At 51.7% G+C, this 23,824-nt stretch overlaps 1 protein-coding gene and 1 long non-coding RNA gene across 2 annotated transcripts in view; one reads left to right on the top strand and one right to left on the bottom strand.

Moving 5' to 3' along the window:
- HIP1 (huntingtin interacting protein 1) overlaps positions 1–23,824 on the bottom strand; it is a 139,193-nt gene that overhangs the window by 70,805 nt on the left and 44,564 nt on the right. The gene's annotated exons all lie outside the window — the stretch shown is intronic.
- Positions 7,539–15,384, top strand: LOC119056335 (uncharacterized). Its single transcript, XR_005083866.2, has 3 exons — positions 7,539–7,840; positions 11,638–11,741; positions 12,614–15,384. It is a non-coding gene; the product is annotated as an uncharacterized LOC119056335 (long non-coding RNA).

Below are 23,824 nucleotides of genomic sequence, written 5' to 3'. Positions count from 1 at the left end.
AAATATAGAATCTAAAGAACTTGAGACACATGGTCATAAACTAAAGGGGGAAATGGTGGGGGGAGGGGTGTGCAGGGTGGAGGGGAATGAAGGGGGAAATAGAACAACTGTAATGGCATAATTAATAAAATATATTTAAAAAAAGAAAAAAATCAACTTTGATCACAGGAATTTGATTGGAAAAATACTGGCCATCAAATAAAAAATTAGGTTAATTGGAAAAAAAAAAAGGAAGCTGGAGGACTGTGAGGTCAACTAACTCATCCACAGTCCTAGAGAGGCAGCAGGGGCATCGGGTTTACTCCACAGCCCCTGGCCAGCATCCGGTGCTGTCTCCGACACAGAACGGGCTCCCCAAACCTCCCTGTGCAGGCTGGTGCTGTGGACTCGAGGTGGTTCCCACTCACATACAGTCCGCCACCCTCCAGTCCCATCTGGGAACCACCTCCAGATCAGACTCCTTAGGATGCAGGGAACCTAAAATAGGCAGGGGTTTTTTTTCCCCCCTTTAAAAGACCTACTGCTTAGCTTCTTTGGGGCCCCAGGCAGAATAACAAATGCTGGAATTCTTTGGCTCAGGGACAGCTGCCAGACCATGTGCCTGTCTGGCTTTGGACTGGGACCTCACAGGCAAGAAAGGAGACAAAGGTGGAGCGGAAACAGCCCCTGGACGTGCTCTTCAAGAAAATCACTCAGCTGTGTGTTTGTGTGTGTGTTGGGGGGTGCTTTGGGGGAAGACAGCAGGAAGGGTTATCCATCTGTGGGCTGGGATGTCTTAAAACCTACTGGCAGGATGACTTGGAGCGGCCTCTGCAGACACTAAATCCTGCTTTGCAAGGCTGTTTGGAGGGAGAAAATAATCCAGGTGAGAGTGCTCCGTCAGCTACAAACGTCTCTGTGTCACCCAACTCCGTGTACCTCAAGAACACCTCCATCCTCCTCTCCTAACTGAGCCTTTCCACAGACTGCTCAGCCGCCCGCGGCCCTGGGCCCTGTCACCTCAACACCACCTCCAGGGCCTGCGCAGACAGCGGGGCTTCAGTGCGTCTCCAATGAATAGAACCTCATCCCGGTTAAAATCACTTGGATAAAATATTAGTGATCAGTGACAGTAAGTGATAGCAGTTATATGGTAAATAAAAAACACTTTCCCTAAGCATTTTAATGTTTTTAACATTGCATGTTAGCTTTACATTTTTTTAAGATTTTAATTTATTTTTAGAAAGAAGAGGAGGAAGGGAGAAAGAGAAGGAGACAAATGTCAGTGCAAGAGAGATACATTGATCAGTTGCCTCTCGAACACCCCCAACTGGAGACCTGGCCTGCAACCCAGGCATGTGGCCTGACTGGGGATCAAGCCAGCGACCTTTTGGTTTGCAGGCCAGCACTCAATCCACTGAGCCACCCCAGCCAGGGCAGTAAGCATTTTTAAAGGAGGCAAGTACAGATTTCCTTCCCCACTGGTACCTGAGGCTCACGTCCTCTATGATCTCTGACCTTATTCCAGGGGCCAGGTGGAGGAGGTGGCTGATCTGGGGTGCTCAGCTACCTTTGTGGTGGGAGATACACCCCCCCCCCAGCAGCTCCAGGGGCTGGAGCGGCCCTCTCTTCCGGGAGTTCCCTCTGCCGCAGGGTGGCCCTGCTGTGGGGAAGTCCTGGCCCACCACAATCTGCGCCTCTAGAAAACAAATCCCCCCCTCCCAGCCACGTGGAGCAGATAAACGCCTTCCATCTGACAGCCCTCAGCGAGGCAGACAGCAATTGGCCCTCTAGCCTTCTCACCAAGGAGACACCCTCTCCTCACCTCCTCAGGTCTCTCTAGGTCAGAGACCTCAAACCTCTTTGGACTCTGACCAGAGTGAAAAGTCCATTTTATGAAGCCGGTCCTTCTCTGTGTCCCTGTGTGTATGTGACCAAAACCAGTTTCATGAACTAATGCTACCCCTTACAGGGAACACAGCTGGATGTTTTCTGATCTATTTCACTCTTTTAAACGCTGGCTGGCTGCAACACGCTACATGGATTTTGTGACCCAGAGCTGAAAACAGTGCTCTGGTTTCACCCATGTCCAGCTTTAACGATTTATTTAGCTCAGACCCGACGCCCTCTTTCACAGCTCTTAGCTGATGTGGGCTGTGAGTAGTGTCCTTGGATCCCCCTGCACCGGGATCTCCCCGGCTTGCACTTGCTTCTCCCACGCCCCACTGCAACCCAGCAAACACGCGTGCACACCAGCAGTCACAGGTTGACTGGAAGCTTCTCTCCTGCCCCACCATCATTATCCTTTACTCAGAACACCTGTAACCCCTTTCGTCACCTTCTCCCACCATCCTGACAAGTAAGCTGGGAGATCGAGGGGTCAGGTGTCTCAGTTTCGAAGAGAAGGCCCTCATTCACGAAACCCCGAGTTTTCAGATTAGCCATAGGTGACGGAGGAGGTGCACAGCCCACCTATAGCCGGGTGCTAATCCCTTCTCCCTGAATCTCCTCCCCTAGAGCAGCAGTCCCCAGCCTTTTCAGCACCAGGAACTGGTTTCTGTTGAAGATAATTTTTCCTCGGTGGGAGGGGTGGGCGGGCACAGGAGGTGGAGCTCAGGCAGTAATGGGAGTGCGGAGGAGGAGGGCGGCTGGTGAGCCCCAGGGGACCCAGAAACCAAAGGCCACCACCAGCTCGTCTTTGCAGATTAGCTTGTGGCCACTGAATAATTTTCCTTATATTTTATCTTTATTTCTTTTTATTTTTTAAACCGAATGTATTGGGGTAACATTGGCTAATAAAATTATATAGGTTTCAGGTGTACGATTCTACAACACATCATCTGTGTGTTGTATTGTGTGTTTCCCACCCCAAGTCAAGTCCCCTTCCTTCACCACTGACCTCCTACGCCCTCCTTCTGCGTCATTCGCCCCTCCCTTCCCTCTAGTAATCACCACACAGTTGTCTGTACCCACGAGTCTTTCTTTTTTGTTTTTATTTTGCTTAATCCCTTCACCCTTCTCATCCGGCCCTCAACCCCCTCCCTTCTGACAACTGTGTCCATGTGTCTGTCTCCACTTTGTGAGTTTATTTTGCTCATTAGATTTCACACACGCATGAAAGCACATGGTACCTGCTTTTCTCTTCTTGCCCTTTATTTCCTGTGTCGTCACAGAACGCGTTTGGTGACCAGGAGAGTTGGATTTATAAGACCTGGTCCCACCACATATATGGGATCCGGGGCTTCGCTTTGCTGAACCTCGGTTTTCTTATCCACAAAATTTGATTTATTATTTCTGCCCTGCCTTCCTCACGGGACTGTAATAAACACGAACAAATATGGAAAAGCCCTGTAAACTCTAGAGCACTATGCAAATATAAACTACTATGTAAACTGTACATTCTTTTGTAAGAACGGACAGTGTTGACTCTGCTCCCCAAATTACAGCTCTGTACCCTCTGTGTTTCGTAAAGGCACAGACTCCATCATCAACCCCCCAAAAGGCACCTGTGCTTTACTCCCAAGTGCCAGGTTAAACCAGCTCTCCCTTGGGCAGATACCTGGTGGCATCAAAAACGCATCAGTCATAGCAGCTGGTGAATCCACACTCTCTAGTCATTTGTACCTTCATTCAGAAAATAGACATGGGAGAATTGGTCTCAGAAGCAGTCAATTAAATACAGCCTACACTCAGCTCTTCTGGCCAATCAAGAAAAGAAAGGGCGGGGGTGGGGGTGGGGAGCAGGCCAAGAAGAGAATCAGAGACATCTTGGAGACCAACGTGATCGTCACAGCCACCAGGTGTGGAGGACTCACTATCCCAGGTCCTGCGCCTTAGAAGACTTATTTCCAGCCTTCGTGAGACGGCGAGAGGCAGGCAATGGGCACACCAAGGAGCTGGTGCAGGTTTGGTTCCAGGTGGCCACTGAAAAGGGCATCACAATAAAGTGAACCACACAAACTGTGTGGTTGCCCAGTGCGTATAAAAGTGATGTTCAACTATACTAGTCTACTGAGTGTGTAATGGCATTATGTCTAAAAAAATGCCCATACCTTAATTTAAAAATGCTTTATTGCTAAAACATGCCAGCTGTTTTCTGAGCCTGTTGGAAAAATAGTGTCGATAGACTTGCTTAGTGCAGGATTGCTACAAACCTTCAATTTGTTAAAAAGAAAAAAGAAAAAAGGCCCGCAATACTTGTAAAGTACAATGAAATTAGGTATGCCTCTATTACTGTCCTCACTTTACAGATGAGGCTAAGAGGTAAGAAATTGGCTCAAAAGCTTGCAGGGAGCTGGGTGAGCTATAATTTGCTTTTCTCATTCAGTGATAAGCTAAAGAAACTCCCAAGGCTGATGCTGGGCTCTGCCAAGCATATGGGGGAAATGCTGGGTTTGAGTTCGACCATGGACCTACAGGTCCCCAAAGCAAGGACTTCAAACTGGAGATGGGGCTTTAATGGTCGGAACAAATAGTAACTTGGGCCCCTTCAGGAACAAGAGGCAGGCACCAACTCCCTGGGGTGGGCTGGGTTCTTCTCACTACACAGTCCAGGATCTGTGCTCTTTACAAAGAGCTGAGGACAATGCTTTCTGGGCTGGGTATTTAGCTGCTCAATAATTAATGAGAATCTAATATCCCTTTTGTTTGGATCCCAAGCTAAAAGAGGCAATACATGAGCCCTTCCAGTGCCCAAAATTATCCTCCAGAGGTTATCCAGTGCCTACAGACCAAGGCTGAGACGACTTGGCTGGTACTCAAAGCCTTTCTGGTCTGGCCCTAACCAATGATCTCAACATTTCCTAATAGCAAACCTCTGTCCCAGCCAGGCATCCTCAGCCTTACCCAAAGGGCTCTGCCTATTCCTCTTCCTGCGACTCTCCCCTCTCCCGGCAGCCAACGCCTCTCACGGCCCTCGGCACAACCCACACCGCTCAGCCTTGAAAAGCCAGACTAGGGCGTCGTCCTCCATCTGAACTCACAGCCCTCGGTGCTGTGGTCTTCTGTCTGAGGCCTGCACTGATTGCTGTATGGCAGCCACGGGATTAGATCTTCAAGCCCATCCACTGTAGCCTGGACTGGTGACTCTCTGGTCTTGCTAAGACATCTCTAGGAAAGGGCCTGGCCGCTGGTCAGCTTTCCACCACCCCACCCCCACAGCTGCAGAGAGGGCTTTTTTTAAGGGTTAGTTCTAATAATCGCCCAAAGAAAGTGAGCTTTCGTGGTTCACACCTGGGGACCAGCGAACACTGAACATGCTCACTGATCCCCTGGCACTGTTCTCTTGGCATTGCCCAACCAGGAGCAGGTATGCATGCATCCACACAGGAAGATGGGAGACCACGGAGCTCCTCGCCCGACCCCACGGGTGGCGCTCAGTCAGTCTGAGACTGATCTCCAGCCAGAAGAAGAAATGATTCTAACCTATCATCTGCTCCCCTTCCTTTTGTCCCCCACCCAAGACAGAATGCCAAAGGCCTGGCAGGGCTAGGAACCTACCTGCCTTCCCCACAGAGGTAGCTGCTTCTAAAGGGCACTCTTTGGGAAAACTAGCCAATTCTGTACAAGAGGAAATCATATTCCAGTACCTTTCTATCCCTAACGTACCCGTAGACCCAGACCCCTCCCCCAGACACGCAGACAGACCCCAACCCAGCTCCTTTCCTCTGAAGCACAGCCCATCTGCTGGGCACCTCTCCAGCCTGACACTCCAGCCCCCAAAGTTTCTAAGGCTTGGGGTGTGGGATGTGTTCCCCTGGCCTGAAGTCAGGGTCAGGGTGGTAGTGATGCCAAGGGCATCCTAAAATCTTCATTCAGAGTGGCAGCCAATCGGGACCCCTGAGAAAACGTTCTCCAGACTGACAAGTGCTCCCAGAGACCCTCTCCCTTCAGAGTCCCCTAATTCACATCCTGCTACCCCCTGAGGACTGCTCCTCAATTAATAAGCAATGCATTCAGCTCCCACTGTGTTCCTGGGGGTGAAGGGTTGCCCTGAAGGGGGGATCAGCCCCCTCCATGGAGTCAGCTGCGTAAGAGACTGTTCCATAGACGGTCGCAGCTGGAGTCTACAAGTGGTAAATCTAGAACATCCCTCATCTACGACAAGGATTCCGTTCCTGCCCCCTCATCTTCCTGGGAGGTTAACGCCCTAGCTCCTCTACACTTCCCTCCAAGGCCTCCCACCTGTGCCCTCCTGACCACTGACTCGGTCCAAAAATCTTCCCATAAATCTCAAATAGGTGTGCAAGCAGGGGCTCCGGAGGGGAGGGGACTAGCCCCTTTCCCGCAGCCATGCCCCCCTCCCCCACCAGGCTGGTTTCACAATTTGGGAGGTGAGCTCAACAGCCCCTCTCTCCCAGGAGACTACCGAGCTCCCCGGGGCAACCCTGGCGGCAGCGCGGCGGGAAACCGGGAGCCCCATCCCTGTCCGCCAGCCGCCTCCAGAATCCTGGCCCGACTCCCTTCTCCAGCACGCCTGGAGTTGGGGCCAACAGGCAGGATCAACAATCCAGAAACTTTCAAAGGATCAAGCCGACTGGGAGGGGAAAAAAAAGAGAGGGAAGTGTTGGGGGGGGGGAGGGGGTAGGCTCCAGGGCAGAGCCCCTGCTCTTCACTTACCATCTTGCTCACATCCATGACCGAGGCTGTAGGGCACCCCCCACCCCTTGGGATCCGCTTCCCCCAAATGCTGCTCCCAGCTAATCCAGCCCCGATGGTGCCATGCTGCAGGGAGGGCTGCTGGCAGGGCCCCCGCGGACTGGGGAAGGCGGGGAAGGCGGAGGCGGCAGCGGCGGCGGCGGCAGGACCGCGGCTGGACGGGAGAAAGGAAGGGAAAGGAAGGGGGAGGGGAGGCCGGGAGGGGGAGGGTGCGGAGCGCGAAGCCGCAGCGCGCACTGGGGGCGGGGGAGGCGCGGCCCAGCGAGCAGCCCCGCACGGTGAGTCCCCGGGAGCCGGGAAATCCCGAAATCAGCGCGGGGTGCCCTGATGGCGGGGAGCAGGGAGCTGTGAGCGGAGGGATGCGGGGAACGGGCAATGGACCGATTTTCTGGGCTGGAGCCCGCGGCCCAGCTCGCGGCGAGGGTGTTATTTGAATAACAAAGATCGCTTCTCCCGGAGTCGGGGCGACGGGGATCACTGAGCCGGGAGCGAGGCCGCCAGGAAGTGTGAGTGTCCGTGTGGTATGTGCATCTGTGTGCGCGCACGCGTGTGTGTGTGCGTGTTTGGTGGTGGGATCAGTGGGACTCAGGAAGTGAGCGGGGGAGGCGGCTGGAAAGGAGGGCGAGCTGGGGGGCGCCGCGAGCCGACATTCCAGTGGGGGCAGGGGGTCCGCTCAGCCCCTCCTCATTTGGCTTCACTGGACAAAGGCGGAATTCAGAGCCAGTTGCTTCCCTCCTTCGGCTAATCCGGAGGGGACGTCCAGATGAGTCTGGGGTCTGCCAGCAGATGGGCGAATTAAGACTGGAACAGGTATCCCCGGAAGGCCCTTAGGTTCCCCGCGAGTAAGCCGTAACCAGCCCTTCCTGGAGTAAGGGAAACTGGCTGCTAATAGACGTTGGCTCTGAGTGCAGAGCTCCCTTTCTCTCAAACTAGAACCCCCAAATCTTCCATTCCGTACTCGATGTCTTGTCTGCCTCTAGAGAAATCGGAGGCAGACACTCCTCTCTGTAGGGGGCGAAGCTGGTGGCAGAAAAGGACTCCTGGCCAATGCTCTTTGGGGCAGTCACCAGAAAAAGGCTGGAGCCCCAAGCCTCTGGTTTCAACACAGGCTGCTTCAAATCCTCAGAGGAGCAGGATGGCTTTGGGCACAGCTGAGTCAGCAGCGACCCGAGACAGCTTACACCAACCCTGTGTTGCACGGCAGGTGAGGAAACTGAGACTCGGAGAAGGGGAGTGATTTGCCCCAGGCCACACAGCTGGAAGGGAATGGGGGTAGGACAGTCCTCAACAAGGACAGGGCAGCCCAAGCCAGCAAAAGTTTCCCTTGCTGCCATGGAGCATCCAGCTTCTAAAATCCTTCCCAGTGAGCAGGTGATGGGACCTATCCACAACCCTGGCCCTCTGGCCACACCAAAGGGCCAAGAAGGCAGCTCTGGTTAAGTCCCCTATGCTGTCTAGGACAGCCCTGCCTCTACTTCTGAGTTCTCAACCTATGAAATAGGGAGTGTTTCTTTGCCTCCTAGAGGAATGTGAGAACATTATGATATAAAAGATGGAAAAGCAGAAGTGTGGGGGTGTAAAGGGCTTTCACTGTGGAGGTTATTTTTCATCTCTGGGCTCTGGACCCCAGTCAGGGGTCCCTCAGCTTCAGGTAAGGGCTCTCCAGGCCCAGGTCTCTGTCTAAACTCGAGTTCCACCCCACTGCAGGGCTGCCCCAGCAAGCCCAGCTCTTCTCATCCTGTGCCCCAGCCAGGGGAGTCAGGAGGGCTGCTGCAGTCTGTTCTAGCGTGCTGGGCTCCCACAGAGGTGACACCCAAGTGCAGTCAGGGCCAGGCAAACAAGCAGGAGTCAAACCAATGCACAAATGAGGTTTTGATTATCTGCTTCATTAAATGTATGACCATCTTTAAAAAAAAAAAAGATGGATAGACTTTATATGTTTAAAAAGTTGCCCTGGCTGGCATGGCTCAGTGGATTGAGTGCTGCTGGCCTGTGAACCAAAGAGTCACCAGTTCGATTCTCAGTCAGGCAGGGCACATGCCTGGGTTTTGGGCCAGGTCCCCAGTTGGGGGTGTGTAAGAGGCAACCACACATTGATGTTTCTCTCCCTCTCTCCTTCCCTTCCCCTCTATAAACAAACAAACAAAGTCTCTTAGGCCTCGGGTTCATCAATGGATTCAGGTCTCCCAATAGATCTTGGTGCCTTAGCTGGCAAACCCAATCTTCTCATTGCTAAAATGGAGACAGTGACACCCACTTCACTTGCAGGTAGCAAGGGGCAAATGAAAGAACTTTCTTACACCTTACCTGTAGTCCACTGAATTAATGGTCCCCCAGAGATATCAGGTCCTCATCTCTGGAACCTGTAAACACTACCTCCTATGGCAAAGACTGTGCAGGTGTGATGAAGGATTCTGAGATGGGAAGATGACCCTGGTTTATCTGGACAGACCCTAGATGCAATCACATCTCCCCATAGGAGGTGCAGTTAACACACAGGAGAGGTTGGGAAGAGTACCACGGGGGCAGAGCGAGGCAATGATGCACCACAACAGGGCAGGACAGGCTGGCAACCACCAGAAGCTCTGACAGGCAAGGCACAGATCCTCCCCTGGAGCCTCCAGGAGGAATGTGGTCCTGTCAACACCTTGATTTGGACCCAGTGACACTGGTTATAGACTTCTGGCCTCCAGAACTACCAGAGAATAAATTTCTGCTGTTTTACCCATGGAACTTATGGGAATTTGTTAACAGCAGCCATAGGAAGTGAATACACTACCCAAAGGTCAGTGAGGACTGGTGTCATGGCTGCAGACTGGCCCCTGCCTTGGGGGCTTCTCTGTAGACTTCCTTGGAGCTGTTCACGTGATGCCAAAGGAGAGGGCTGCCGTGAGGCCCACCCTCCTGCTCCATTCGGGGGGAGTGTCCTGGCAAGTGCATGTAAGCATGGGTACATGTGTGCACACACGCACAAACACAGGGAAGGGGCAAACAGATTTTCTCAGGAAAGCTTGGGCTTCTCTGCCTGGGCTAACCTGGCACCTGCTGGGCCACCGGCACACAAACATCTCCGGGGGCTGCTGTTCCTACCACTCCGCCAGGGCAGGAGGTTCAGGCTCCTGGAAGAGGCGACAAGGAGGGGCCCGCCTGAGCATTCCCTGCTCTACAGTGGCTGTGCCACCAGGTTCCGTGGGCTCCGGCCAGTGAGGAAAGACACTTCTAGCCATGCAGGAGGGGAGGGGGACAACTGGAAGCACACATGGTCACCTTGAGGTTGTGGGCCAGCGGCTTGGGCCAGGGCAACTTGAATAAATTGTCAGAAGGAGAAACCAGGTTCAGAAGTAAGAATGCTACGGCCCTCCAACGGCTATTCTGTCCGTTTGGCACCAGCCCCAGGCCGCCTCATCTGAAAAGCCTCGGGGACGTCTCCCCCGGGATGGGGTGGGGTGGCTCAGTCTCACAGGCACCTCGTTCTCAGGGAGTCTGCAGATAACTTTTCTTTTCCCTCTGTTTTCACAATTTGGTCTCTCTTCTATGTTGTCTGTCCCAACTAATGGTTCTACCTCCACTAGTTGCTCAAGCTAGAAACTTCAAAGTCAGCTTTAATTCTTCCATGGATAATCCCTCACTCTTACCCCATCTAATCAGGCCCCGGGTCAGTGTTGTTTTTCTGGGAAATAGCTTCCATTCTATCATGGAAGGCCTGCCCTCCCAGTAACAACTGTTCCCGTGATGGCTAAGACTTTCAACAACAGCCCCCAGCCTCTCACTCCAGTCTCTTTCCATCTAACTCATCTTCCACTTAGAAGCATCTAAGTGTGAGTCCCCACTGGCCCACCCCAAATAGGAACAAACAAACCTCTTTTACGGCTCATTACCCCTCAAGCTCCTTACGAATCTGGCTGCATCTCCTCCCATTCCAGTCTGCCTTCTCCCACTTTCTCCTCTGCCCCATCGGGGGAGGTCCTGGCCCATCAAACTGCTCAGGAGTACTCAGGGAGCACCTGGAATGCTTTTCCCAATTCCTCGGCTTGGCAGATCCCTTGTCACCCTTCAGGACTCATCTCAGATGTCACCTTCCCTGTGAAGCTATTCCTGACCCCTCCAGACACAAGCAGTCACACTCAGGAGTCCCTCTCACAATGGAGAACTCCTGGATACAGCCTCTGTCACCCTGCTAAGGGATGGTCCTTGTCCTTGGTTCTCCCTGCTTACCCGTGAGCTCCCTCAGGCGGAGGCTGGGCCTCACTGGCCTTGCATCACAGGTACCCTGTTCCTTCCTTCCTTATCTGTCCCAGACCTCTCTCCAGCCCAAATTCCTCACCCACAACCCTGCGCCACCCTTAACATCAAGGTAAAAGTAGGGAATGGACTCAGCAGAGCTTCAGGGAAGGTGTAGTGACGTATCTGGTAGAGGGCGGCACCTACTGGAGAACTGTGATTCTGCAGGCTAGCCCTATAAATACCACGCGGATCTCAGCGGAGGGGCTCAGGGCACAGGCCTTACAGAGGACTTTAGAAACTTGAGATTCCATTAAGTTCCAGCAACAAATACTCCCAACAAAGGGCCTTACATAATGTATGTTACTGTGCTACTGTTAACAATAAGCATATGCAGAGGCTCTAAAGTTTATGAAATGCCTTTTTGTCTATTATCTCATTTGATCCTTAAAAGATTGGGTAAGGCAAGTAGAATGGGAATTCCTACAACACTTTTTACAGTTGAGGCTTACAGAGGGAGGAGTGTACAACTGAAACCAGGGAAGGCACTGAGGTGGGGAGACGAGGTCCAAAGTTTCTTTAGCTTTGCCTATAGTGTTTTAATATTTTATAAGGAAAGTGTGATGAAATATTATTACTTGCCTAATAACAAATATTAAAGAAGAAAGTGTAGGCTCCGAGGTCAGACCTCAGGCTGAACTGGCTGCATCACCTTCTTGATATGGGCAAGTATCTTAATATCTTTGAATTTTTTACGGCTAACAGATATTATACCTGCAGGGCTGGTGTGAGAACGAAGGAAACCAATGTACGCAAAGCACAGCACAGCGGGAAGGCTGGCCCCAGGCTCAGCCCAACACCCCCATCTCTCCATTCACCTGGTGGTGAGTCCCTGGAAAGTTCTGGATAATTTTTTCAAAGCTCATATCGTAAGAGAAAAGGATGAAAAGCCAAGGATAACAGCAGTCATTCCGATCAAAATGACAGCACGCAAATAGTGTTAGAGGGAGAAAAATAAGTAATCAAAGCCATCGAGCACACACAGCTGACAGCTGGCAATCACTCGCTGGGTGACCCCCAACCTTCCCGTGGGAAGCTCCTGCAAACAGAGGCTTGGCCAGGGTCAGTGAGATCCCAGCATGGCCTGCGATCCCGGTGGCTCCCCCACGGAGTATTCCCACGGGGCTTCCCTGGACAGAATGCGGGTCTTCTCCAGGAGTCGCTGTGACTTCAGTGGGAAAAGCCTTCTGCTGCCTTCCTGTGCAGGCATGATTACACTTAAAGGTTGAAAACAAAAACCAAAACACCCTAAAGCAGTACAAGAGGTCCTAGACCTGGAGTGTATCTCAATACCTGAAGGGCACACCGTCCCCAGGCAAGTTGGGAGGTGGGTGCTTTTGGGGGGAGAGAGGATATTTGTCACAGGTCATGCTGTGAATAATAACCGGTAACGTTCATGGAGTCCTCTCCACATGCCAGGCACTTACAAGTACTATTTCTTTCAGTACCCACAGAAACCCTGCACGCTAAGTGTTACTTTTATCATCCAATTTTACAATAAGGAACCAAGGCCCAGAAATGTTAAGTGACTTTCCTGGGGCCCCACAGCTAATGCCCTCACCGGGGCTGGCAGGCAGTTTCAACTGCTATTATTAGCATGAACTTTTGTTTATGGGGTTGATTTTCTTTATTCTAAAACCTTGTGAATAGATTGTGAGTACAGTGAATTCAGCTGCCTTCTCTTCCTTCCTCTAAGTGAGCTGCATAAAACCCCAGAGGCGGACACCGGGCACCTGCCCCAACCCCGCTTCTCCCCCTTCACGGTGCATGCTGCTCTGTGTGGACCCATCTGCAAGAACGCGCCCCAGGACGGGATTCCTAAGAAGCGATCCCTTACGTGGTTTACATCTCTCCCCTGAACACCGTTTTCACTGCAAACACCCTAAATAGACATATATTTGAGAGATCTCTGGCATTGTCCCAGGTGCCCCAAAATCTTAACAGAAGTTAAAGTGAACACTGCAGGCCTCAGTTGATTGTGCTTTGCTTTACTGCCTTTCATGCTATGTTTCTTTACAAACTGAAGGCAAGACCCTCTACCAGCAAAAAGATCACAACTCGCTTTACTGCGATTCTGGACCCAAGCCCACAGTACCCAGAAGACGGGCCATTTTGCTGGCTATGGACTCCGGGGAACCTTTGTTCTTAATCCCTTCTGGACTTAAGTACAACTTTCAAAACAATTCTTTCTTTCCCTTTGATGTTTATAAGGGATACTTTTTCATGAAGTCATAGAAAAGCACTTTTTGAATGCTTTTAGCCCTTAGAGTGTGACTTAAATCATCATCATCGTCGTCATCACAGCAGCCTTCAACGTTATCTACTGAGCCCCTGTTGTGTAGGGCATGGTGCCAGGCATGGCAATGCCCACCTCTGAATCTGAGAAATCAGAAGTCAAAAAGCACAGCGGCCCTGGCTGGTGCGGCTCAGCTGGTTGGGTGTTGTTCACAAGGCGAAGGATCATCAGTTTGATTCCTGGTCAGGGCATGTGCCTAGGTTGCAGGTTCAGACCCCAGTCAAGGTTCATGCAGGAAGCAGCCGATTGATGTTTTTCTCGCACATTGATGTTTCTCTTCCTCTCTCCCTCCCTTCCCGTCTCTCTAAAAATAAATAAATAAAATCCTAAGAAAAGAAAGAAAGAGAGGAAGAAGGAAAGACCCAGGTAGAGTGGAGGAAAACGGACGCTGTTATTGCCGGTGGTGGCTCTGTACCCCAGCTGCACGCTGCAATCACCTGGGAAGCCTGGGCCCTGCCTGGGAATCAGCATTGTAAATCTCCCCCAGGAGATGCTGAGCGTGCAGCCAAGACTGGGAATAAGTGGAATCAAAATTAGGGCCCGGGAACCTTGGCCCCGGTCCTGGCTGAAACTGAGGTGTGAAGAGGCAGGACCGGTGGCACTTACCTTGCCGCGTCTACATGGGGAATTTCCAGGCTTCCACCTGGAATTTTCCATCCCTTGGCCAAAGACTCAGAATAAACAAGGACCTCTTTGCTCCTGGTAGTTTTCTTTTCCCTCTTTACACTGCCATCCCCACCCCCATATTGAACACAGGGATCTGTGGAGCCTTCCCACGCATTTGGCCTCACACGGGAAAAAAGACCCCAGGTACACGGAAATATCCAGCATACTCCCAGAATCCATATCCATTCTGCAAGATCAACTGGGCTGAGGAAGAAGGGTGGCCTGGTTGCTGCTTTTAGCTGGAAAGGCAACAAAGATCTAATGGACTTCTAAAGCCTCTCTAGGCAGGCTGTGGGTAGCTGGTGGGGATAAAGAGGCACAGAAGCAGATGGAAGCCACTCAGCCAAGTCCCTGAGTCAGCAGATGGCTGGAAACCTCGGCTCAGGGGCCCAGGCTGCCAGCGCTCTCTGCCCCTGCCCGCCCGGCTCCTCCCTGGAGGCAGGAATTTTGGACACCCTCAAATGGCCTAGCCCAGAAGCTGCCTGCCTCTCACTTGGAGAGGTTTTTCCACAGCTCCTCCCTAGGTAGACAAGTCCAGGAATCTGTCTGTGCCCAGTTTCTAATAAGCAACGACCTGTCCCAGGGGCGTGGACCAGGGCAGGAGGCATCGACTCAGAGATGTCTGTAGTGACCAAGGGCCAGCATTTCCGCCCTGGAAAGGGCGGCAGCCAGGCTAATTCCATGTTATTACAGCCTCACAGGAAACCAGCCTGGTCCAGCTGTCAGCCAGCAGCAATTTATGGGCATTAGGGGCAGAGGGAGGGAGGAGAGGGAAGAGAAAGGAAAACACAGCCTTCCCCATTCCCTCCCCCAAAAATTGATCCTAAGTTATTTTTAGGTGCTTATTCATCCCATTCATTTCTCTTTAAGAGGCACAACACAGGCTCTGTGCAAACACCATTTAGCAGGAGGCAACTGCTCACGCAGGGGCGGGGCAGGAGAGGGGTTACCTGTATGAGAAGGAGGCAGAGAGAGCGTCTTGGAGGACCCTTCTCACAGTAAAAATGCTCCCACAGTTCTGAAGACAGAGTAGGGAGGCAAATGAAGAGAGGCTTTTAAATCAGAATCCCCAAGTTCAAGTCTTACCTCCAGTTTTCTCTCACTGGATGGTCTTGGGCAGCTCACTGGGGAAGTGAGATGAGACCTCAGGATGGAACCCTGGCTGCCTGTGGCTTTGGGCAAATCATTCAGCCCTCTGTGCCTTAATTTCCCTGTCTACAAACAAGGCTAGTTACTGTATGTAAAACACCAGAAAATTGCCTGACATACCTAGTGTTATATAAGAGTGAGCTATCGTTTCTATTATAGTACCATGCACATGTTAATTATTACTGTCAATTTAAAATAGTGTATAGAACAGAGTAGGAAGCCACAGGAGGCCTGAGGTGAAAAAAGGTAAAGTTAGTTTTTTAGCCAAAGAACATACATGCATAACTCACAGACACAGACAACAGTATGGTGATGGCCAGAGACGAGGGGCGGGGGGAGAAATGGGGACATTTGTAATAGCACCAATGAAAATAAAGAAAAAAATGTTGTATTCACAACCCGGCGCCTACCAAGGATGAGTGTAACGAGGCTTTGCCTCCATTCAGGTATGAAAGTTGAGGCACCAAGTCTCCTCCTCTGAGTGGGTGATCCCCACTCTTGGGTGTTAAAGGGGTTCACGAAAATGGAAAGCCACAGCACGGCTTGCAGGAGGGGCTCATCCCGCTGCTGGCTCTGAAATTCCTGGTGTGATTGCTTACTGCTGTCCACTTGACTGGGCCACAGGGCGCCCGGACAGTGGGCCGAACGCTATTTCTGGGTGCGCCTGTGGGGGAGTTTCTGGATGAGACGGGCATTTCAGTTGCTGGACTGAGTACAGGAGACTGTCCTCCCCAGCGGAAGTGGGCAGTACCCAGTGCTGAGGGCCTGCTAGAACAAGGTGGGAGAAGGCAGAACTCAGTTCTTTTCCTGCCGATTACTTGAGCTGGGACATCGGTCTTCTTGGACTGGGACTAACACTGTTGGTTGCCCTGGTTCTCAGGCTTTTGGACTTGGACTGAATTATACCACTGACTTTCCTGAGGTCTCCAGCTTACAGACAGCAATGGGAGCCAATTCCCTATAATCAATCAATCAATCAATCAGTGTGTGTGAGTGTGCATTCTCTGGTTGCCCACTCAAGCAGATCCAGACCCGTCCAGAATCTGACCTCTCTCTGCCAGCTGTTACCTTTCTTTGCACGGGCCACCCTCCATGCACCGCCTCCCTAACCCCCACCTGGCCCTTCTGGCTGCTCCTTCTTCACTGATACCCCCTACCTGCTAACCCAGCCCTTATTGACCTCTCCCTTGTAGTTCCATCCAGTAAACCTTTATGCGTGTCCTCTGTCTGCGTAGTCCCAAGCTAAGTGCTGCAAGTGCTAAGACATAATGCCAGTGTCTCAGACTGCACACAATTTCAGTACAACATGGAGGTTACCCAGACAAGACTGCAGGTGCCCAGGGAGCACCAAGGAGGGGCTGGAGGTGGTAGGGGAAAGGGCAGCAGGCCAAGGACATCTTTCAGGAAGTGACAAAGGTGTCTGAAGCAGGAGTGTGCACGGGCAGGGTGGGGAGATTCAGCAGGGCCCCTGCGGGCGAGTTACCTGGAGAAGACCCAGAATTCCCTAAGGTCTCACTGCCTGCCACCCTCACATGGCTGGTCCCGGGTCCAAGGGGCCAAAAGCCCGGTCTTTTCCACACCCGTCTGCCTCCCTCAGGGCTGCTCCAGCCCCTCTGAAACCCTCCCAGGCTGAGCACCCCAGCAGACCTCCGCAGAGACTCTGGGGCCGGAGTCCACTTCCATCATGGGATCCTGGGCTTAAGTGGCGAGAAGCCAAGGACAGTGGCCTCACCTCCAGATTCCCCATCTGCCACCTCAGGGAACATTCAGAAACAGGCACGTCACTCCCTCCTTAAAAATCCTAAGAGCTCACCACCCACAGCTTTCAAGGGGGATGGATCCCAAGGGCTTTCCTCTGTCCGTTGCCCCTCCAGCCTTGTCCCATGTCTCTCTTGCCACAGGGCCTTTGCAGGAGCCAACCTCTCTCCCTACAAGGCCACCTCTGTCCTTTCTGTTTCTCTGCCTGGCAGAAAAACACACACGTGCTCATCACTTCTGCAAAGTCTTCCTGGGCAGGTTGTCTCCCGTGGCACTTCCTGCACATCTCTAGCTCTGGTGCCATCACCTGGGCTGGCTGATGCTCTGAGGGCCAGGACCTGGTCTCATTCCAAGCCCAGCCGGGGGCAGGCAGCTCGCCCAAACTTCAAGTGAGGCTCTTGAAGCACATGCACAGGAAGAACCCCGCCATTCCTAAATATACAGGCGTCCCTAGAGGTGAAAATCTTTTTAATAAATGGCAGTAGTACAAAGGCAAAGTTTATTTCATGTTCTAGAGAAAAGGCTGGTAAACAGTGCATATAGGTCAAGGGCATTCGCTACAATACATGATTTGAGTAATAATGGTTTGGGAGTAAAGCAGACTGTGACCTCATTAGGTGAAGGAATTCCTGCCCCTCCACCAGGCTGTGGTCACCTCTGCCTGGAGAACCCCACTGGGAGTGAAACACTTGATAGAGCTGCTGCCCACCACTGTCAGACCCCCCCCCTCCATAGGAGCCAGGCCTCACGAACAGACTAGCCATGCAGGCTGCGGCAAATTACTCCGTGAGCCACAGTTTCTCTGCCCATAAAATGGGAATAAAAAAACACCGCACTTACATGAGGTTATTATAAGGATCAAGTGCAGAATAACCTGTGAAAGTACTTAGGAAACTATTAGTGCTCATAAAATGTTCTGGACTTCAAAGCAATCAGAGCAAGCCCTCAATTATTAGTGGTTGAATGTATGAAGGCAAGTTTATTATTATTATTGCTAAGGTTATTAATAAATAATAAAATCTGTCCTTGTGGGTATAACAGGTTTTATTACATAGAGTCTCTTGCCAATTCTTGCCCCACCAACCTGGCTGCTCCCCTCTTTCCTTGGTTTCTAGGATCTGGCTCAACTGGTGTCCTGGGAAGAACAAGGATTCTGGCTCCACCATGAATAGATGTGTGACCATACTGCGGCTCTCACCCTCCCTGAGCCTGTTTTCTGGAGATTGACTGAGGGCAGTGGAGAGGATTAAGTGAGGTGATTGACAACCAGTGCCCGAGACCCATGCTCCCTGGCCATGAGCTCCTGGGCCCCCTCCAGGGCTCCTGGGAAGCAGGGCTCAGAGACCAAACCAGATAAACAGACTTCTGTCTTCCAGTGGTGCCAAAGTGTGCCAAGGTGTCACCTGGCACCACTGCTAGTTGTATCTGGTGTTACAGAGAGCCTGGTGACAGTCCTTCTATCCGGCCACCCACCTCCCCCTCCCTAACTCCTGCAAGAGGAGACATGGAGTCCATGGCTGTCTCTGTTTTCCTGGGGGTGACAGTAGGAGGGGCATCTGGGAACTTCTCTCCCAGAAACCCCATAGTTTCTCCTCATGGAGTTTCAAGCTGCCTGACTTGCAAAGTACCGGGCCTATCTTTGTTCTACATTTTAAAATCTAATTTTCTCTTTAAAGTTGGAGACACCGCCTTAAACACAAGCTCTCCACCAGCATTTCTTGCTGTGCTTTTAAAGTCTACAGTCGGTGCCAAAAGAATGGGAAGGGATTGGTCTCTTGGGACCTGTTCTTGGCCCACTGCGTGACTGATGAGGCTGGGGCCTTTTTCTCTGTTCACAGCTGAATCCCATCTCCAAACAGTGCCTGGCACAGAGCAAGCCCTCAATTAATAGTGGTTGAATGTATGAAGGAAGAAGGCAAGCAAGAACCCATTTACCTGAGGCGTCAGCCCTATTTTGAGCGCTGGGGCACACTAGGGACCCCGCAATACCTAACACCGGTGGGTGGGTGTCTTTGGCTTTCGCACCCGGATCTCATGTCTCAACATCCTACAGCGCAGGAGTGCGACCACCTTTTACAGATGAGCTAAATGAGACGCAGAGAACTGAGGGCTCTTCTGTGAAACAGACCTCTCTTCTCCTGCGGCGCTCCTTCGCCATTATTATGGCTGCGGGCTCTTTCCACAGCCCGACGTTCCTTTTGCTGTCCTGTTATACCATCAGGGACAACCTCCATCACCCAGTGGTCTGGAGTTCATCTGTCCATCTACCCACCCAACCAGGCCATCTTTCACTTGGTACCACCGTGTACCAGGTTCTGTGCTTGGCTCCAGGGATGGGCGAGGGGTAGGAGGCGGGTGTGGGCAGGTGCATGCAAAAGTGGAGGAAGAACAGGCCTCAGGGACTGCTCTTTCTACCAACGACGAAGGGGGTCAAACATCTGCCCTGTGGCCGGTGTAGAAGAGTCGGGCAGGCCCACTGAACAATAAAGAATTACCATATGACCCAGCAAGTCCACTCCTAGTGAGATCCCCATTTGAACTGGGACTCCAGCAGGTACTTGCACACACGTGTTCACAGCAGCATCGCTCACAACAAATAGAAAACAACCCAAGTGTCTTTGAACAGGTGACTGGATAAGCAAAACGTGGGTACGACAGAATATTATTCGGCTATAAAAAGAGATGAAGTTCTGATACATGATTCAATTTGCATGAACCTTCAAAATATTAAGCTAAGTGAAGTAAGCCAGATAAAAATGGACAAATATTGCATGGTTCCACTTTTATGAACCATCTGGAATATGCAAATTCACAGAGACAGAGCAGAACACCCGGGGACAGGGTGAGCCGGGGAAAGGAAGCCATTGCTTCATGAGCTCTGAGCTTCTGTTCGGCCGATGGAGGTTCTGAAAACAATGGTGATTACTGCACAACACTGAATGTGACCGATGGCACTGAAGTACGCACTTCAAAATAGTTCAAATGGAAATTTTTATGTTATATATTTTTAAAAAGCACAAACACAAGATAGGACAGCAGTATGGGTGAGAAACAGAACAATATGGATCAGAGTAGAAACATGGACCAGTGAAATGGAACGACAAGTCTAGGAGCAAAGCAGACTCAGGAAGTACCTGTACAACGGGAAAAGTTCTCATGGGGAGTGAGGGCAGCCACAGGTAAGAGAGCAAGAGGCCAAACAGAGCAAATACAGAAAAGTCAGTTTATAACTTTAGCAACGAGAAGAGCTTGTGCAAGATATAAAATAAAATGATGACACCATAAATGGTTTCCTGTGGCAGCAGTGTTTGAACCGGACAGTCTCGTGGGATCTGATAACATCTCAAATACACACACCTCTCATTTCTGGGTATCTGTCCTAGAGAAATGCCCCCATGAGCCATGTTCCAGGGCATTCCCTGAAGCACTGTTCCTAAGAAACAAGCAAGAACAACGTAGATGTTCCCGCAAGAGCAGAAATTTGAAACAAGCCAGAGTACTCCAGTTCTAAGGAATAACGTCCTGGACTGCTCCATTAGATTTGCTAGCTGGTTTGCCAGCCTCTTCCTCGCTTTCAAAGGATTCTGCAGGTGGAACACACATGCCCCACTCTACAACCGCCCTGTGTGACGCCGTCTGAAGAGCTGCCAGGCTTGGGAGAAGGGCTGGGAATGTCCTACCCCAGCAGCTTAGCTCTGAGGTTAGGGAAAGTCAGGGAGGCGGCAGCTAGGCAGGCGTGTTGGGTGTTGGTGTGTGTAACAGGGGGCCAGGGAGGGAAGGAGACCAGGGCCAAAAACTGTAAAAGCAGCAGAAAAGGAAGCTACAGCAGGAATGTGTGGTGGTTAAAGGGGCCATACCAAGAGCAATAAAATTCCAACCACTGGCCAGTCACTTACAGGTAGAGACACATCGAGTGAGATCAGTATGTCCTTAGAAGCTCCTTTAGGTAATTTAGGTCACTTCGCCTCCTCCTATCTCTGGTCAGTCCCGGGGCTGGACTGTAGCTCATTGATATGTTACCCAAAGTCGGGCAGTCTTGCAAATGGCTTCCCTGCACACCCTGAAGTCTTCAAGGAGGCTTGGATTTGGTTTCCCTCGATGTCCCAGTGTCCCCTACATTGCTGTCCACCCCACTCCACTTCTTCCCATCTCAGGAAGGGGAGAGGACCTATATCATCGGAGCATCCATTGTCATATGTAATCCTCACAATTACTGTAATTAGAAAGGGAAGCAATGTGCCCATGGTCAGCCAACTAACAAGGATCAAGGCCAGGTTCAGCATAAAAATCCAGGCTGTCTATGTCTAGATGTCATGCTCTTCCCATTAGCTGAGGCAGCCGAGCAAGCTCTTATGGAGTACCCGCTCTATGAAAGAAACTCTGTTAAGTGCTGCAGGGGACATAAAATAAGTCCTGGTCAAGACAGCCTGCGTCCTGGTGAAGAGCATAAGCTGCAGTACCTGGTAAAAGGATGACAGCAGTATCACACTCGCTTTGAAAGAGAGGCGACACCGGAATGCGATAGAGAGAAAGACCCGCAACAGGTAGAGAAAGACCATGACAAGGCTGTTTGGGCCTGTCCAGAACACAGCAGAACCAAGTGTGGTTTGTCGGCCTGCTTCCAACCCTCTCCTTCCTGCCCCAAGGAATCCCTCAAACCGTTACAAAACGAGTACAACAATAACAAATCAATACCACCAAACCAACACGGAGAAGTCCCCCTCCCTGTCGTCTTCCCAGCGCCCTCCCTCCATCTCCTTGTTGTTACAGGTAATGGGGGGAAGTGTCAAGAAAAAAGACCAGGGACAGAGCATCAGGACACCCATCTAGGAAGGCAGAAGCAGCCACTGCAAAAATCCAAGAAAGCTCAGAGACAACAAAGGAAGAGGAGGACTGGGGACCGCCCTAAAATTGGCCAAATCCTGCAGGGAGATCCCTGTGGATGGGAGCTGCGGGAGGAGGGGAGAAAAGGCACCGAAGTGCTGGTTAGGTTTCTAATGCCACTTGGGGAGCAGCTGCCACAGAATAACTCGGGCCTGAGTCAGACGGTATGACAGTGACTGGTGAGTGGGGAGGCAAGAGGGAGGCAGGGAGGTGGACTTTGGAAAAGGCTGGTGGTGAAGGGCAGAGGATCGCAGGAAGTTCTTGAGGGATGGAAAAGTCCAAAGAAGGCGGTAGGGTTGGGAAGATTTGCGCACATACTTGTAGGCAGAAGAGAAGGAATGGGTAGAAACTGCAGCCGAAGAGCAGTGGTTGGCTGAGGGAAGTGTCTGAGGAGCAGATGGGCTCAAGGAAACAAGTGGGTAGGGGAGCTGCAGTCAGGAAAGAGGAGGGGGAGTGTACTCAGTGATGTCATGGTGCACGGAGTCAGAAATGGAGGGCTGAGTCACTTTGGAGGGCCTCCAGCTTTTCCATAAAGCAAAGTTATCTCCGGAGAGGAAGGAAGGAGGGGGAAAGATAAACTGAGAGAAAAGTGGCATTCTGGAAGCTAAGGTGGGCAAGGGGTCTTCAGGCAGTAATGGATGGATGGTGAGGCAGGGAGGCAATGAATGTAGACTCTTCTTTCTGAATAAAGGGAAAGAACAGGGGGAGGCCCCTTTGGAAGAGGCAGGATAGGAGAGCGAGTTTTAAAGGCTGGGGGGAGGGGCACAGGGGTATGTTTATAGGATGGGAAGACAGATAGGAGGGGAAACTACCGAGGACATGAGGGAGTGGACACAACAGAGCATCATCGCGGGGACACGGGCACAGAAGGCCGAGATTCCAGCAGCACCCGAAGCCTGGCCGTACTGGCAACCCCGGGCTGAGGCTTCCGCAGTGAAAACCCCCACCTTTTCTCACGTGAACCGCTACAAAGCCACACCTGACCACCTGATGCTTACGTGCCTGTGATGTTTGTGTGTAGCTACAGGAATCCACACTTACCCTAATTACATTTCATACGTTGTCTTTCTGACCATCTATCCTGGTACAATGACCAAGAGAACATTAAACTCAGTCTGTCATTTGCCAAGTTCCTTTTCAGTTCAGCTGTGCACGTGGTACATGCCAGGCTGTGTGAAGAACAAGACAGTCCTTGATGCTAACGTGCGGCTAGTGCTGTGGGGAGGCAAACACGACAAGTCACTGTACTGCAGTTTCGACATCACGGCAAGTGCTCTGGAGGAAGTGGGACCTTCCCTATCAACCCAGAATTAGCTGGTGGGACCCAAAGCTGGGGCCTAAGTGGTGATATGGGTTCCACATGCTCGAGTCAGCTCCCAACCAGCTTCCGAAGAGGCGGCAAGACCACCAGACTGCTCAACAAAGCACTTAGGTTGTGCACAATGCTAGGGTTGCCCAGAGTGCGGATCGCCTCCCCAACCCAGGCCTCCGGGGCGATGATGCCTGAGCTGAGTTTGGAAAATGAGCAATAGGAGCCACCCAAAGGGAGGGTGGTAAATGTGTTCTTGGAAGAAGTGGGGTGGCTGTGTGACAAAGTCCGAGGCAAGGAATGTGGGTGACCACGGCCGTGGGGAGAGAAAGAGGCTGGCATTACAGGGCTACCCTGAAGGCCCGTGGCGCGAAGGTCTGTGAGCAGCAGCATCTCCAGGTTCTAGGTGCTCCCTTACCAACCAGGGGGCTCCTTACACACCGCTCTTAGGTCCAAACTAGAGCAGAAGATACAACTGATGGAGGAGGGGGATGGTCAGTGAAAGGGGTCTGGCAGGAGACGCGAGCAGGCCTGAGTTTTCGAGGCACCAACTGGCAGAGCTGTGCAGGCAAGAGCTCTGGGGATGGCCAAGTTGAAAGCCGGGGCCAGTGAGGTCTCAGCATGAAGTGCCGAGGCCTGACTGTGAGCAGTGAAGAAAGGAAGGAGAGGAGAGACCAGAGTCCAGACATATCTAGGAGGTGAAACCCAGCAGGACGTGGTAATGTTAAGGGTGGGAATGGGGACCTGCTAGGCCAGGCTGACGTCTAGTTTTCTGACTCAGGTTATTAGTAGAGCAGCCATCCTGCCGAGGCAAATGGAATGTGACCCGGGCCATGGTGGTTACA

Source organism: Artibeus jamaicensis, unplaced genomic scaffold (assembly GCF_021234435.1).
Source record: "Artibeus jamaicensis isolate MK-2021 breed Jamaican fruit bat unplaced genomic scaffold, CSHL_Jam_final contig_1582, whole genome shotgun sequence".
NCBI lineage: Eukaryota > Metazoa > Chordata > Mammalia > Chiroptera > Phyllostomidae > Artibeus > Artibeus jamaicensis.
This window is presented reverse-complemented; position numbering and strand designations above follow the sequence as displayed.